The 16,123-nt window shown below is 40.9% G+C and overlaps 1 protein-coding gene across 1 annotated transcript in view; it reads left to right on the forward strand.

The window, feature by feature from the left end:
- Positions 1-16,123, forward strand: part of PPFIBP1 (PPFIA binding protein 1) — a 2,404,664-nt gene that overhangs the window by 1,549,739 nt on the left and 838,802 nt on the right. The gene's annotated exons all lie outside the window — the stretch shown is intronic.

Genomic DNA, 16,123 nt, shown 5'->3' on the forward strand with positions numbered 1-16,123 from the left:
TGATTTAAATGTATATGTTGTAGTAGAGGACACTGGCGTGGCAAAGGTTAACCAGCTAACATAATGGCTGCTCCTAGACCAACCATCTCCAGTCCCATTCAGCACTCTGGGGTGCCTTTTAATGGTTTAACATCTCATTTACATTTTCTTTATTTTTCTTAAAATAAGCCAGCTGGTTATTTTTTTTTTTCTTTATCTCATCTTTGTGAGAAACCCCTCTTCTCTTACAGCAAAGTGTTTGGATTTCCTCTTGAAATGGAGCTGTCTTGTGTGGAGGAGCTAGTATCTTGAAAAAATATCATCCCCCTGCTGCTACTTTCAGTAGGGGGTGACTGTATAAATCTTACCCCTCCCCTAGTCAGAATGTCAGGTGTGCTTCTGTTGTGAAGACTTGCATTGAAACGTCTATCATGCATGATACCCTGCAGCAGCTACAACATATATCCTATTTGGTAGGTCCACAGTTGTGATCTTATCCTTTACTTTCTAGTGCAAATTCCATGAACTCTGTCAGAATTCATCAATGGTCATGAATAGGCGGGCCTGTATCAACTTCTTATTCAGACCTTCCTCTGCCAGCAGTTCCACCACCTGGACTGCTGATTGGTCCAAGGTCATCTGGATTACACTCGGAACTTCATCCCTCTGCACTAGGGAGATATCTTATGTGTGGAAATTAATAACCTGTAGTTAAGTATCTGGTACAGCTGAGTAATATTCTTTGTTTCACATTGGATTCCGTCTTTGCCCCAGGTTATATTGAGCAAAAGTATATTGCTGCTACTTTCTTGTACTGTACAAAGGTGCTTCAGGAACAGTGATTCTGAATTAGTTTGAGAAAATATTGCTTGGAATTGGATTGGAAACTTTTTTATTTTATAAGTTTGGATTTTACAGGATGTAGCTGAGATCAGTAAATACTGGCAGATGTTTGAAGTAATTTGAGACTTTACTTTTGGGGATGGTGTATATTTTATTTTCGCATGTCTTGTATTGTGTATTTGTTTTTTTAACCAGGTTAGAGCACTAATCTATATGGCCCTTTTTCAGACTCTGCTCTGGAGTGGTGTCTGGTTAAGTGACTTCTACAGAGTCATGTGGATAAGCAAATGAAAACAGAAAGAATCAAACCTTGGTCTGTTAAATAAATGAGATGTGTGTTTGATCATCTGAGGCTATCTGCTTAATGTTACAAATGTATTTATCTTGGTTTGGATACACATTTTGACTTGAACTTGACACACTGTTCATTGCCCCCTACACCTTTGAGGTGATCTTTCATAGGATGCAAATGGTCTTTGCTCTGGTAATATTATATATGTGTGTGTGTGTATGTATGTATATATGTATATATGTATATGTGTGTGTATATATATATATATATATATATATATATATATATATATATATATATAGTTTCACTTCAGAATGTCGAGTTACTGAAAACTCGAACTTCATATGGTCGAGACCATATGATCAAGTTTTCAGAAACTCGAAATTGTGAAGTTTTGAAAAAAACAGTTTAATTTAGTTGAAAATGAGTTTTTTTGCAGGGGGCAAGTTCCCCTGAACCCTCCCTTCTTAAATATACCATCTCGGGGATCGCACTATAGCGAGAAAATGGGAAATCTCCCATTCTGTGCTTCTGCATACTGCGCAGAACGGGAGATTGCCCTTTTCCCACTGTAGCGCGATCTCGGAGTTGGTATATTTAAGTAGGGGGCTGCAGGGAGCCTTGACCCTCTGCAGAACCGATATGTTTGACTTTTTTTTATATTATTTCACTTCACAATTTCGAGTTTCTGAAAACTCGATTATATGGTCTCGACCATGTGAAGTTCGAGTTTTCAGTAACTCAACATTCTGAAGTGAAACCATATGTGGGGTTCCTTTTAGAACTCCGAATGCTTGAAATGTCGAATGTCATATAGTTGACACCATATGATCGACCTTTCAAGAGTTCGAAGGTTAAACGTAATGGCATGTTCGGTGCAGAATAGGAGAATTTCCCTTTTCTGCACTGAAGTGCGATCTCGGAGTTGGTATATTTAAGAAGGGGGTTGTGGGGGGTGCAGGGGGCATGCATAAATTTAATAGGTTAGAGACCCATTGTGTCTAATACCGAAAGTATTAAATTACAGTGGATTTTTAGGCTTGCAGCACGTAAACAGTATGGCTTGAATGAATCTGTATGTCAAGCCCGTATTGAAAATGAAGAAGTTAGGCAAGGGCCGATTTTTGTTCATGTCCCTTTAAGAGTTTTGGAGGGAATTTTAATTGATTTTGTGTATGTATATAAGGTGTTTAGTTTCATCATTCCTTGTCTGATGAAGTGGTTTTGTTCAACCGTGAAAGTGCTTACCATTGTACAATAAAGGAGTTTTATACTTGGATTTACGTGTTTGGATATTGTGCCGCCTTAGTGTTACTCTGCTTTTGGGTTCTTTGATATTTTATCTACAGACTGTCTTGCTTTGCCTTGTTGGGAGAATTTTGGATACTTTCAGTAACATGGCAGCAGGTAACACTGTTAATACTATGAATATAGATGGTATGGAAGTTACAAGCAACAATAGACTATTGACATTCATGACTAGCCAGCTTAACCCTTTGCTTACTGGTGATCTGAGTGGAGATGCTTCAGATATTCCTAATCATTGTGATACTGGACCACAGGTTTGGGACATTAAACGAAGCCTAGAAAATGACATGTATCGTTTTAAAAGATTACAGTGCCAGAGGTTCCATTTAGATGCTTGTATCAGCATGAGTGCGATTCCTAGAGGTCTCCGAATTTTGACGATGCTTACGTATGGAAATACCTACCCACAATTGTTGGCCCAGTGGCAGCGTTTTAATTTGGAGACAAGTAGATCATATTTGCGTCTCCTAATTGATTTCTTTTCACCCATTGAATATGAGCTTGTGGAGAAAGTCCAGCTCAACCAACGAGAACTGGTAAATCTTCTGGGAGAGGAAGCAGTGGAACTATATTTTAATGAACTATTTGACAAAATTAATCAGTATGAGGGCCGTCTTTTAGTTCAAAAAAAGAAGAAACTAAATCGAGATTTATATGATTTTGCTCACAACCATGTTTTTACATGGCTGAAAGAACGGAACCCACAGCAGACTGATTCCACCAATCAGGTGGTTGCTAGAGTGAATGCCTCACAATGATTGGATCCACTGGAAGGGAGACCACCGAGTGAAGTTACTGATGTGAAGCATTGAGATACCCTAATTTATTTACGAATGAGTTGAGAGCTCTGACCGAATTGCGTGAAAATGCTGACTTTGTGATACGCCCCTCAGATAAAGGGGGACCGATTGTGATACTTGATACAGAGTATTATTATGCTACTGTTATTGCTATGCTTTCTGATAGATCTGCGTATAAGGAAGTTCAGCTATGTGATATTGATAAAATCAAACAATGTGTAGATGATGCGATAAGTGAGTGCTTTTATATGGGCTTATTTGAGAAACAGTTTTTTGAATATCTAACTGTGGATGAACTGTTAATACCACAACTGCACGGTCTTCCTAAGATCCATAAGCATGCTACTTTTCCTCCCTTTTAGGCCTATTTTGGCTGGAAGTGGATGGTTGACTTAACCATTGTCCATTTATTTGGACACACAAAGATGGTCCTGAATCAGTATCTAATAGTATTGCGTGATACACATTTTTTTAACTTATCTGTATGAATACATTAGAACACAGGGAGAATATGATTTTGAATTATTGGCTGCGCTGGATGTAACTTCACTATTTACATGTATACCCAATGAGGATGGAATATGTATGGTAAAGATAATAGGATTGATTTTTTATGTATGCTTTTAGAATTAGTTATGAAGTATAATATATTTTTATTTGCAGACAAATATTATTGGCAAACAGCTGGTGTTGCTGTGGACACCAGCTGCTCCAACTCTTATGCCAATATTGTTACGATGGAGTGGGAGCAGAATAATTTGAGTACATCTGAAGTGGCGTTTTATCGCCGCTTTGTAGATGACCTCTTCATTGGATGGAGAGGCAATGCAGATGAGTTTAATGTTTTTTTTTTAAAAATTAGTCATTTTTTGAAATTATCCAATGTATCTGCAAGTATGATAGAGTTTTTAGGTGTTTCTATTATGTTGAATGAAGGTAATATTTCAACCAAAGTGTATAGAAAGCCGTGTTACACTCCCTCTTTCCTCCATCTTACCAGCATGCATCCTGGTCATTTATTTTTCAACATTATGGTGGGACAAGGGATAACCCAGCCACTGGGGATGCACAAGCCAGTGCATTTCTTTGTGCCGGTCCCAAGCCCGGATAAATGGGGAGGGTTGCGTCAGGAAGGGCATCCGGCATAAAACTTCTGCCAAAAATTACTGATGCAGAGAACTTTTCATAATTGCATACCGGTTCGGTCGAGGCCCGGGTTAACGACCGCCACCAGTACTGTTAGCCAACAGGGTGCTGGCGGAAATTGGGCTACTGTTGGCCGAAGGAGAAGAGGAGGGCGAAGGCGTGCCCAAAGGCAGGAAGATAGGAGGAAGGTTAGGAGTGTAGCAGTGAGGGTAGGAACTTTGAATGTTGGCAGTATGACTGGTATAGGAAGAGAGCTAGCTGATATGATGGAGAGAAGGAAGGTTGATATATTGTGTGTGCAAGAGACCAGATGGAAGGGAAGTAAGGCCAGGTGTTTAGGAAAACGGGTTCAAATTGTTTTATCATGGTGTGGATGGCAGGAGAAATGGGGTAGGGGTTATACTAAAGGAACAATATGCCAAGAGTGTTTTAGACGTGAAGAGAGTGTCTGACCGAGTGATGTTTATGAAGCTCGAAATTGATGGTGTAATGATGAATGTTGTTAGTGCATATGCTCCTCAAGTTGGGTGTGCGATGGAAGAGAAAGAGAAATTTTGGAGTGAGTTGGATGAAGTTGTGGTGAGTGTACCCAAGGGTGAGAGACTAGTGATTGGAGCGGACTTTAATGGGCATGTTGGTGAAGTGAACAGAGGGATGAGGAAGTGATGGGTAGGTATGGTGTTAAGGAGAGGAATGCAGAAGGTCAGATGATTGTGGATTTTGCGAAAAGGATGGACATGGCTGTGGTGAATCGTATTTTAAGAAGAGGGTGGAGCATAGGGTGACGTACAAGAGTGGAGGAAGATGCTCACAAGTTGATTATATACTATGTAGGAGGGCCAGTCTTAAGGAGATTGGAGACTGTAAAGTGGTGGCAGGTGAAAGTGTAGTTAAGCAGCATAGATTAGTGGTATGTAGAATGACGTTGGTGATCAAGAAGAGGAGGAGGAATGTGAAAGCTGTGCCAAGGATTAAATGGTGGAAGTTAAAAAGGGTGATTGTGAAGTGGAGTTTAGGGAAGAGTTAAGACAGGCACTGGGAGGCAGTGGAGAGTTACCGAATAGCTGGGTAACTACAGCAGAACTAGTAAGGGTGACTGCTAGAAAGGTGCTTGGTGTGACATCTGGACAGAGGAAGGAGGACAAGGAGACCTGGTGGTGGAATGAGGAAGTACAGGAGAGTATACAGAGGAAGAGGCTGGCGAAGAAGAAGTGGGATTGTCAAAGAGATGAAGAAAGTAGACATGAGTATAAGGAGATGAGGCGCATGGCAAAGAGAGAGGTGGCAAAAGCTAAGGATAGGGCATATGGAGAGTTGTACGAGAGATTGGACACTAAAGAGGGAGAAAAGGACCTGTACCGATTAGCTAGACAGAGGGACAGAGCTGGGAAAGATGTGCAGCATGTAAGGGTGATAAAGGATAGTGAGGGAAAGGTACTCACAAGAGAGGAGAGTGTGTTGAGTAGATGGAAAGAGTATTTTGAGAGGCTGATGAATGAAGAGAATGAGAGAGAGAGAAGGTTGGATGATGTGGGGATAGTGAATCAGGAAGTGAAACAGATTAGCAAGGAGGAAGTAAGGGCAGCTATGAAGAGGATGAAGAATGGAAAGGCTGTTGGCCCAGATGACATACCAATGGAAGCATGGAGGTGCTTAGGAGAAATGGCAGTGGAATTTCTAACTAGATTGTTTAATGAAATTTTGGAAAGTCAGAGGATGCCTGAGGAGTGGAGAAAAAGTGTTTTGGTACCTATCTTTAAGAATAAGGGTGATGTGCAGAGCTGCAGTAACTACAGAGGGATAAAACTGATTAGTCACAGCTTGAAGTTATGGGAAAGAGTAGTGGAAGCAAGGTTAAGAAGGGAGGTGATGATTAGTGATCAGCAGTATGGTTTCATGCCAGGAAAGAGCACTACAGATGCAATGTTTGCTCTGAGAGTGTTGATGGAGAAATACAGAGAAGGTCAGAAGGAGTTGCATTGCGTCTTTGTAGACTTGGAGAAAGCATATGACAGGGTGCCTAGAGAAGAGTTGTGGTATTGTATGAGGAAGTCGGGAGTGGCAGAGAAGCACGTAAGAGTGGTACAGGATATGTACGAGGGTAGTGTGACAGTGGTGAGGACTGCAGTGGGAGTGACAGATCCGTTTAAGGTGGAGGTGGGATTACATCAAGGATCAGCTCTGAGTCCTTTCTTATTTGCAGTGGTGATGGACAGGTTGACAGATGAGATCAGACAGGAGGCCCCGTGGACTATGATGTTTGCAGATGACATTGTGATCTGTAGTGAGAGTAGGAATCAGGTTGAGGAGACTCTGGAGAGGTGGAGATATGCTCTAGAGAGCAGAGGAATGAGGGTCAGCAGGGCTAAGACAGAATATATGTGTGTAAATGAGAGGGAGGGTAGAGGAATGGTGAGGATGCAGGGAGTAGAGTTGGTAAAGGTGGACGAGTTTAAGTACTTGGGATCAACAGTTCAGAGTAATGGTGAATGTGGAAGAGAGGTGAAGAAGAGAGTACAGGCAGGGTGGAATGGGTGGAGAAGAGTGTCAGGAGTGATTTGTGACAGACGGGTATCCGTAAGAGTGAAAGGAAGGTCTACAAGAGTGTAGTGAGACCAGCTATGTTATATGGGTTGGAGACAGTGGCATTGACAAAAGGCAGGAGTCAGAGCTGGATGTGGCAGAGTTAAAGATGTTAAGATTTGCAATCGGTGTGACTAGGATGGATAGGATTAGGAATCGGTATATTAGAGGGTCAGCTCATGTTGGACAGTTTGGAGACAAAGCAAGAGAGACGAGATTGCGTTGGTTTGGACATGTGCTGAGGAGGGATGATGGGTATATTGGGAAAAAGATGCTAAGGATGGAGCTGCCAGGTAAGAGGAATAGAGGAAGGCCTAAGATAAGGTTTATGGACGTGGTGAGAGAGGACATGCAGGCGGTTGGTGTGACAGAGCAAGATGCAGAGGATAGGAAGAAATGGAAAGAGATGATCCGCTGTGGCGACCCCTAACGGGAAAAGCCGAAAGAGAATGATGATGGTGGGACAAGGGATGAGGGTGTCATGGCTATCATGTAAGGAATGTGATTTTAAAAATGAAATGGAATATTTACACGATGCTTTTATACAAAGAGGATATTCCTCATATGAAATTTCTAAAGCTTTTAATAAAGTACAGGCTGAGCGTAGTGGGCGAGCCAAGTCATTTTTTTTCAGTTTTGTCGCCTGCATAAGTTGTATCAGGTGATTTTAATGCTAAATACATGGCTGGGGATAGATTACCTGTTGTGTTATCTTTTTCGGGCGATGTTGACAATATAAAAAAGGTGATTTTTGACAATTGGCAAATTTTGTTGGTTGATTCTAAAACTAATGAATGGGACATGAACCTAAGTTTGTCTTTAAAAATAAAAGATGTTTGAAGCAACTTTTGTGCTATCCTAAGTTTTACAAAGCACCTTTAGTGGTCACAGGAACACACAAGTGTGGTTCCTGTAATTTCTGTGAGTTCATTGATAAATCTAGGTTTTTTAAACATCCAGCCACTGGTAAATTATGGGAACTGAGATGCTGTGCAGATTGTAACACTACTGATTTAATTTATGTGGCTCATTGTGTTACATGTTTCCATTTTTATGTGGGGAAAACTTTTATCATATTTGAGAATAAGAATAAGGGACCATAACTATTGCTCTAGGAAATCATTTACTTATAGTACATTGGCCAAACACACATTAGAATATGGATCTGACTATAGGTTCCTTTTTCAAGTCCTGCATAAATTTAATAGATTAGGCCCCATTGTGTCTAATACTGAAAGTATTGAACTACAGTGGATTTTTAGACTTGCAGCACATAAACAGTATTGCTTGAATAAATCTGTAGCTGTCAAGCCCGTATTGAAAATGAAGAAGTTAGGCAAGGGCAGATTTTTGTTCATGTCCCTTTGAGTTTTGGAGGGATTTTTATTGATTTTATTGTGTATGTATATAAGGTCTTTAGTTTCATCATTCCTTATCTGATGAAGTGGTTTTGTTCAACCGTGAAAGCACTTACCATTGTACAATAAAGGAGTTTTATACTTGGATTTACGTGTTTGGATGTTGTGCCTTCTTACAGTGTTACTCTGCTTTTGGGTTCTTTGATTGATATATATATATATATATATATATATATATATATACACACACACACACACACCTGTACACCTTATACTTATGCACATTGTTCAGTTGAGTGTGTGCCTTTGCAAGATAAGTGTGTTTTTTCTTACTCATTTTAAACTTTGTATGTTATGTTGTCCTATCTCGCCTTCATTCTTACTGGTTGGGTTCCGAACCGATCATTGGTTCCGACTCGGCCGTATACTAAAGCTCGAGGTCTTCCACTGGCTCATGGCTGTGTCCTTTTCCCATTATGCTCTAGTGAAGCTCCCCATATCTTGTTTGCTGCAGACCAGCGGAGACCCTAGGCCTCAGGGTGCACCATCAGGTGAACCCCTGTCTTCCAGACTCTCTCTAGAATACCCTTCTGAAAAGGTCCCTTGTAAGGGACCCTGCAAGAGGAAGCATTTAGACTCCCCAGAGGAGTCTGTATCCTCTGACACAGACCTCAGTGAGTTGGAAGGATCCCCACGGTTGCCCTCTGAGGATATCTCTTTTGCAGACATCCTAGAAATCCTTAAGTAGAGAGGCGGCTGGAAGCCCATCAACTCTTCTGATGAGGAGTCTGTCTACCTGAGGGCCTTTGGGGTCTCACTCTTCAACCCCTTAGATGTCTCCACCTATCGACAAACTTATGGAGCTAGTTAGTCGAAAAGCATGGGAGTCTCCAGATGCAGTGGAACCTGTCCCTCAGTGGCCAAATAAGTTAATCACAGCCCCTTCTGATAAAGATTTCCTGACTAAGGGTGTCCCTGTAGATGCTATGGTAGTGGCAGCAGCCACCAAAAAGGAACATTGTGAAACATCCTCGTCTGTCCATCTGCCAAACAAGGAGTCCCATATGTTGGGCAGATGCGGGAAGTGCATGTTTTCTTCAGCATCCTTTACACTAAGATCACTGAATTATCTCACACATTTTGTAAGGCTACAAAGAGATCTCCTAAAGGAGCTTGGAGATGCACTCCAAGGTACAATAGCTGCAGGGGTATCAGACAAGGTTTCCTCTCAGCTCTTCACCTTAAACTCTGTGGTCATCTCCTCCATGAGGCTCATTTCTTATGCAGCAGATGGAGTGAGCAGAGCAGCGGGATCAGGAATTTCCCTAAGGAGAGACATTCCTGGATACACCTCTGTGACTTTGCAGAACCCTTTAAATCTTCCTTTATTAATGTCCCTTTCGATGGTTCGTCCTTGTTCAGGTCAAAAGTCAAGGACACACTAACTAGGTGTGGACAAGAAGGAAAAACTCTGCCGTTGGAGTCCATTTTTTCCATACCTTGCAGACCTTATCCAAAAGGCCATAAGGGGGGAAAGATGTGGTTCCATAAATCCCAGAGAGTTTTTCAGGACACACGTGGTGACTCTTCCTCTAGGGGCAGAGGAGGAAGTATGAATGGAAGACGCCATTCACGCCACAGAGGGGATCCACAAAATCAGGGCAACAGGGATTATTTCTGTGGTAGGCCCTTTCAGCGCTCCTGAAGGGAGGCTCGTCTGCCCATCTCTGGAGGCATTTGGGGGTTGATTATCTTTAGAAGCCTGGCTGGAAATAACACAAGACCAGTGGGTACAAAGTATATCCAGAGCCTACTCCATACCCTTTTCCCTTCCCGTCCCAAACATAAAGAACACTCTAGATGTTCCACCCAGTCAAAGGGATCAAGCAACTCTAGAAATTCAAAAGTTGCTAGACAAGAGTCATCCAAAGAGTCCCTGCTGACCAAATAGGATCTGGAACTTACTCAAGATTCTTTTTTCTGCCAAAAAGAACAGGGGACTGGAGGCCCATTTTAGATCTCAGCAAATTAAACAAAGCAGTAAAAAAGACCAAGTTCCGGATGGTAATACTGCAGTTAAGTCTTCCCTTTCTGGGAAAAGACAATTGAATGTGCTCTATAGACTTCCAGGATGCGTACTACCACATAAAGATGGGCAGGTCATCTGCGCTTCTAGCTGGGAGCCAGTCATTACTAGTTTTGAGCTCTGCCCTTTGGTCTCACTATAGCCCCCAGAGTGTTCACCAAGTGTATGACAGTAGTCACAGCTCACCTGAGATGTCTAGGATTCAGTGTGTTTCCGTATCTGGACGACTGACTCCTAACTGCCACCACCAAGCATCTACTGCTGGAAACAGGAGACACCACATTATTTCTCTGCTCTCATCTAGGAATCACAATAAATTACGAAAAATCTGCCTTGTTGCTATTGCAACGTACTGTGTTTAAAGGAGGAGATTTCGACACAAATACAATGGCAAAATGTCCTACAGAAAATTTTAGTTCTGAGACAGCAAGTCTCCAACCTTCTCTCCAAGACAAGAGTATAGGTGAGAACAGTTTTAAAAAGTCTTGGGAACCATGGCGTCAGCGATAAGTTTAGTTCCATTAGCACACATGCACATGATAATTCTGCAGTGGCCACTATTCACTCAGTGGTCATTGCAGGAACTACCCATGTCTCACCAAATTCTGTTAACAGAGTCCTGCAAGATGGACCTTCGCTGGTGGCTTCACTCCACTCGTGACATCAGGTCAACCCTTTCTTCCTCCACAGCCTGTGGCCACAGTGACTACAGACGCCTCCCAAATAGGGTGAGGGGGGCATTATTTGGGAAGGGCAGTCCAAGGCACTTGGCAGGATCACAAGGCCCATTTGCACATCAATATCCTAGAGATGAGACCAGTGCTTTTGACGTTGCAGGCACTTCAGGACTCTCTCCTACTGGAAACAAATGCAATACAGGCAGACAACATGTCTGTTGTCTGGTACATAATCAAACAAGGAGGGACCAGGTCTTACCCCATTTGTTGAGAGGCCCTGAGAGTATGGCAGTGGGCGAACTCCTCCAAATGCTTTCTGATAGCAATGCACATCCCAGGGAAATCCAACATGATAGCAGACAAACTCAGCAAAGCGTTTCTCATGTCTCATGAGTGGTCTCTAAAACAAGTATTAGCAGAGATTATCTTCCGCAAATGGGGCCAGCCTTGCTGCAACCTTTTTGCCAGATCCATGAATGCCAAATGCAGCAGCTATTTTGCCCTGATCCCCCCTCTGGGCGAGTCACCAAGGGATACATTTGTACACGATTGGCCCTCGGGTCTCCTTTATGCTTTCCCTTCCTTTCCTGTTATATACCCAAGGTTCTCCAGAAGATCAACTATTGGGAAGCAAGTTAATTCTCATCGCCCCATACTGGCCTCGTCAGATTTAGTTCTTCTTCCTTTGACCTCATCTTCAGGAGGACCTGTGGGTTCTGGACCCATTTCCAGACCTTCTGACTTATACATCCGGAATGCTCCACCCTTGCCTTCAAACCCTCAGATTGACAGCTTGGCTGCTCCAATTCCAAATATAGCCAGGCTTCCTAACCTTCCTTCTGTGAAACTTATCTTGATTTCTTCTCATAAGGCCTCCATGAGAAAATTATGTATGAGTTAATGGAAAAGATTTTCTTCGTGGGTATTAAGTAAACACATTGACCCCTGGCAAAACTATTTAATGAAGGCGCAGCTGCAGCTACCATTCGTGTGCAGTTAGCAGCAATATCTAATTTCCATACAAGTGATTTGGCCCCAAATCTGATGTCTCACAGACTATGCAGAGCCTTCCTGAAGGGCACTAACCTGTTAAGACCATCCATAAAAACCCCTCTACCATCATGGGACCTAACGTTTTTTTTTGTCCTGCTCGATTCTTCCCCCTTTGAACCTGCATCATCATGTGATCTAAAATTTTTAACATGGAAAACAAGTATGTTGATTGCCATCACTTCTGCTAGAAGGGTTTCAGAGCTGCATGCGCTATCGATCAAGCCACCATATATAGGTTCATAGGTTCATACTAGGCTATCTGCCCTAGGGCATTTATAAGCCCAGCCAGAATGTGTTTGGCTTTTGCCACCCATTTTAAATTAATTTTGCTATGCCCTTTTTTGAGGTTAGTATGCTGTGCCTCTGTCTAACAGTGACACAGAAGTGATACCCGGGGTAAACCTACAATCTCCCATCCACTCATCAAGATTCCTCATGCTTTTCCACAGACAGAGTATCCCGTATCCCTTCAAACAAACCCATCCTTCCTACCAAAAGTATGCTCAGAGTCATGCCTAAATCATTCCATAGAGCTACCAGTCTTTTTTCCCAACTATGGCAACACGGCAGAATATACGCTTCACCAACTGGATGTACACAGTTACGTGTCTACTTACATAGGACAAAAGACTTCAGGAAATCTGATCAGTTATTTGTTTCATTTTTAGAAGCAAAGAAATGTGCTCCTGTATCTAAGGTCACACTTTTGAAATGGCTCTCAGATTACCTTCATGTATAATCTAACAACAAAATTCTTCCCTATAAAGTCGAGGGTCATTCTACAAGAGCCATAGCAACCACTTCTGCCTTTCATGCTAGGCTACCACTTGATACCATTTGTGCTGCTTCGACTTGGGCAAGGCCTCATACCTTTATCACTCATTACAAAGTAGATTTGGCCTCCGGAGACAGGGCCTCCTTGGGTCCACTGTCCTGAAGACTATATTCCTCCTGTGAGCTACCCAGGAAATATGGTGCAAGGGGCGCTGTCCCAACCAGTAAGAATGAAGCCGAGATAGGACAACATAACATAAAGAAGTTATGTACTCATCATAACGTTCCATGTTTGTTGTTCATCTTGCCTTCATTATTGCATCCCACCCCCTTTCCCCCTGCCTATGGCTCCTAGAGAAACAAGAGGTTATTTCATTTGGCAAATGTGTTCTCTGACCTTCTTCATTGTCTTCATAAGATGTTGTAAATAGTACCTTAGGTAACTGGGGTTATTAGCAAACAAGATCTGAGGAGCTTCACTAGAGCATGATGGGTTAGGGATACAGCCACGAGCCACTGGAAGACTTCAAGCTTTAGTCTACGGCTGAGTTGGAACAGAGGATCGGTTCAGAATCCAACCAGTAAGAATGAAGGTGAGATGGACAACAAACATGGAACATTATGGTGAGTACATAACTTTATTTATGCCATTCAGATGTCACAAACTGAGGTTTGCCACTGTGTACTGTAGGGAGTATGCATTTTTTTTCTTCCTTAGTAAAGTTATTTTATATACAAATTTATAAACCATTTAATAGACTGTAAATCCACAGACATTGTAACAATCAATGCGTTTAATTTAGCTATTTTACGTTTTCCTTTTTAGGTTTGCTATATGGTATGCCCTGTTTATTATTTTTAATTTCTTGTAGTTATGCAAATATTGACAATGTGTAGGATAACATTTATTAAATATGGGGACAATTGGCAGTTAATATTCGTAAAAAAAAGTTTAGTTATTTGTTTGATGCATACATTACCCCTTTTGAGAATAACAGGGATCATAAGTATCAACCATGAGATTAGTAAAACAAATCTACCACTATATGGGATGGATTCATTCAAAAACAAAAGGGAAAATTGGCTAGGCTTGTTTAAAGTGGCCCGCAAGGCAGCTAGCATAGTACTTGCCTATGAACCTAGGAGTTGAAAAAACTTTTCATGAAAGCACTGTTCTAGAAGCTTTTACATGTTATTGAATTGTAAACCCTCATATGTAAATCATTTCATTTATTTTTCCATAATGTGTGTGTCATTCAAGACTATTATTTCATGCTTACCATGTTACCATCAGTGCCTCTTAATTAGTTTGTTCAACTACAGATCTTTTGCACAAGTTAAACTAATGAAGAACGTTTTCTTCTGCTAGTTTTCTACAGATAATTCAGATGTAACAGAAGAACCAAGTCAGGAAGACAGACCATCATTTTTGTATTGACTTTTACTATGAGAAATGGTCAATGGTATCAGCAGCAACAGAAGCTCATAGCAGAATGGTTTCAACAATAGGATAGTTTAGAAGCTGACACCATAAACTACGGTCCACATTTTCATTAGATGATACAAATGTAATGCATGGGCCTAGGGGCAAGGCAAATGCTGGCACTTATATGCTATGTGCTACAGGGGATCATGTAATCAACTTGCGTCCTTTGGTAGGATGGGTCACTATCAGTTGATCAAATTTTCAGAAACTCTAACTCCATATGGTGAAGACTATATGATCAAGTTTTTGAAAACTCGAAGCGTCTGAATTAAGGTCACTTTACAGCAGGGATTGGGAAATTTACCCTTTTCCTCACTGTAATGCAGTGTTGGAGTTGATGTATATAATTAGCAGGGAGTGGGGAAAAGTAAAAAAAAAAAAAAAAAAAAAAAGGTAGATTTGTGTTTTTATGTTCTAGTTTTTGGAAACTTGATCGTGTGGTCTCTACCATATTGTTTCGAGTTTCCAAAAAGTCAATCATCTGACATAGAACCCAGTAGGATATAATAAGACTGCTTAAGAAGCTGCTCAAATATTATAATTTGCTATGACATTATTCCACTTGTTAAAGATGGTAGGGCAGGTATGTGTGAGAAAGTTTGCCTTGTTAGTGGATGTTTGAGTGGTTACTCTAATAGTAAATCTGCCCTGTCTCCATCACCCTGAACATTTTTATGTAGCTCTTTGTAGTATTTCTTTAGTATAATAGACAATATTAGTATATTATAAATTATTTTATTTATTGTTATAGTCATTCTAATATTTTCTTTGTCATATTCATATGCTCATTTCTATCTAAATGTGTATCCTACAACAGTACTATTTGTACTCAACACCTCTTAATATAATTCAAAACTCTCTGCTTTTTTCTGCATCTGTAAGGCCATTTACATTTCATGATAATATGGGTAAAGTAGCCATTATGACGGGAAGATGTTACTTCCACCTATTATACAGTGCTTTTGAATGCATATTTCCAACTTTTAATTTGTATGTAGACAGTTTTTGGCAGGCAGATCTTTTTATGTAATTGCTTCTGATCATCTCAATTTGAATTTGTGCCACATTTTTCTGGACTTTTTAAACAGTTAACTAAAAGAATTTTCAGAACCCCATTCCTTTTTAACTTTGAAAAAACACACAAAACTGTACATTTTCAAAAAAAAGTTTATCCCTCTAGATAAGAGCAGTTGCCACAAATTGATGATTGTACTTGCCCACAGGCATTATGCATTCTAAAATTAAGGTTGTCCATGCTAAAGAGCATGTTACAGCTGGTGTTCCCACTTGCAGTAAATGCTGTGGGTTCTTTTCTGTCCCTCTCCCATATTTGAAAAACAAATTACATGCTTTCAGCAAATACTTTTAGCCCTAAGAAAAAAGTGCTCCACTACCTTTAAATTAAATTGTGTATTATTATATTAAAAGTAGCGAGTCTGTTGGGGAAACAATGACTTGCACAACTTATTCACTTCCACTGTTTAAAACCTTTATTTTTCACTGAACTGTTTGGCAATGTACCTTTAAATGTTAATTGCATTGTGCCTGATACACTTCACTCCATAGTCAGTGTTTGTCTTTCATGATCAGTTGCTTGCACCTGCAGACTTTTCTTCAGGAAAACATTAATTGATGTTGCACTTGTGTGAAAGAATCTTTTAAATTTTTGGACAAATGTCTGCCAGCCCTCTCATGATTAATTGCCTGTAGCTTTAGACATCTTGTCCTTTTGCCTTGG

The sequence above is a fragment of the Protopterus annectens genome, chromosome 9.part0 (genome assembly GCF_019279795.1).
Source record: "Protopterus annectens isolate FY-2018-M chromosome 9.part0, PAN1.0, whole genome shotgun sequence".
In the NCBI taxonomy this organism is placed as follows: domain Eukaryota; kingdom Metazoa; phylum Chordata; order Ceratodontiformes; family Protopteridae; genus Protopterus; species Protopterus annectens.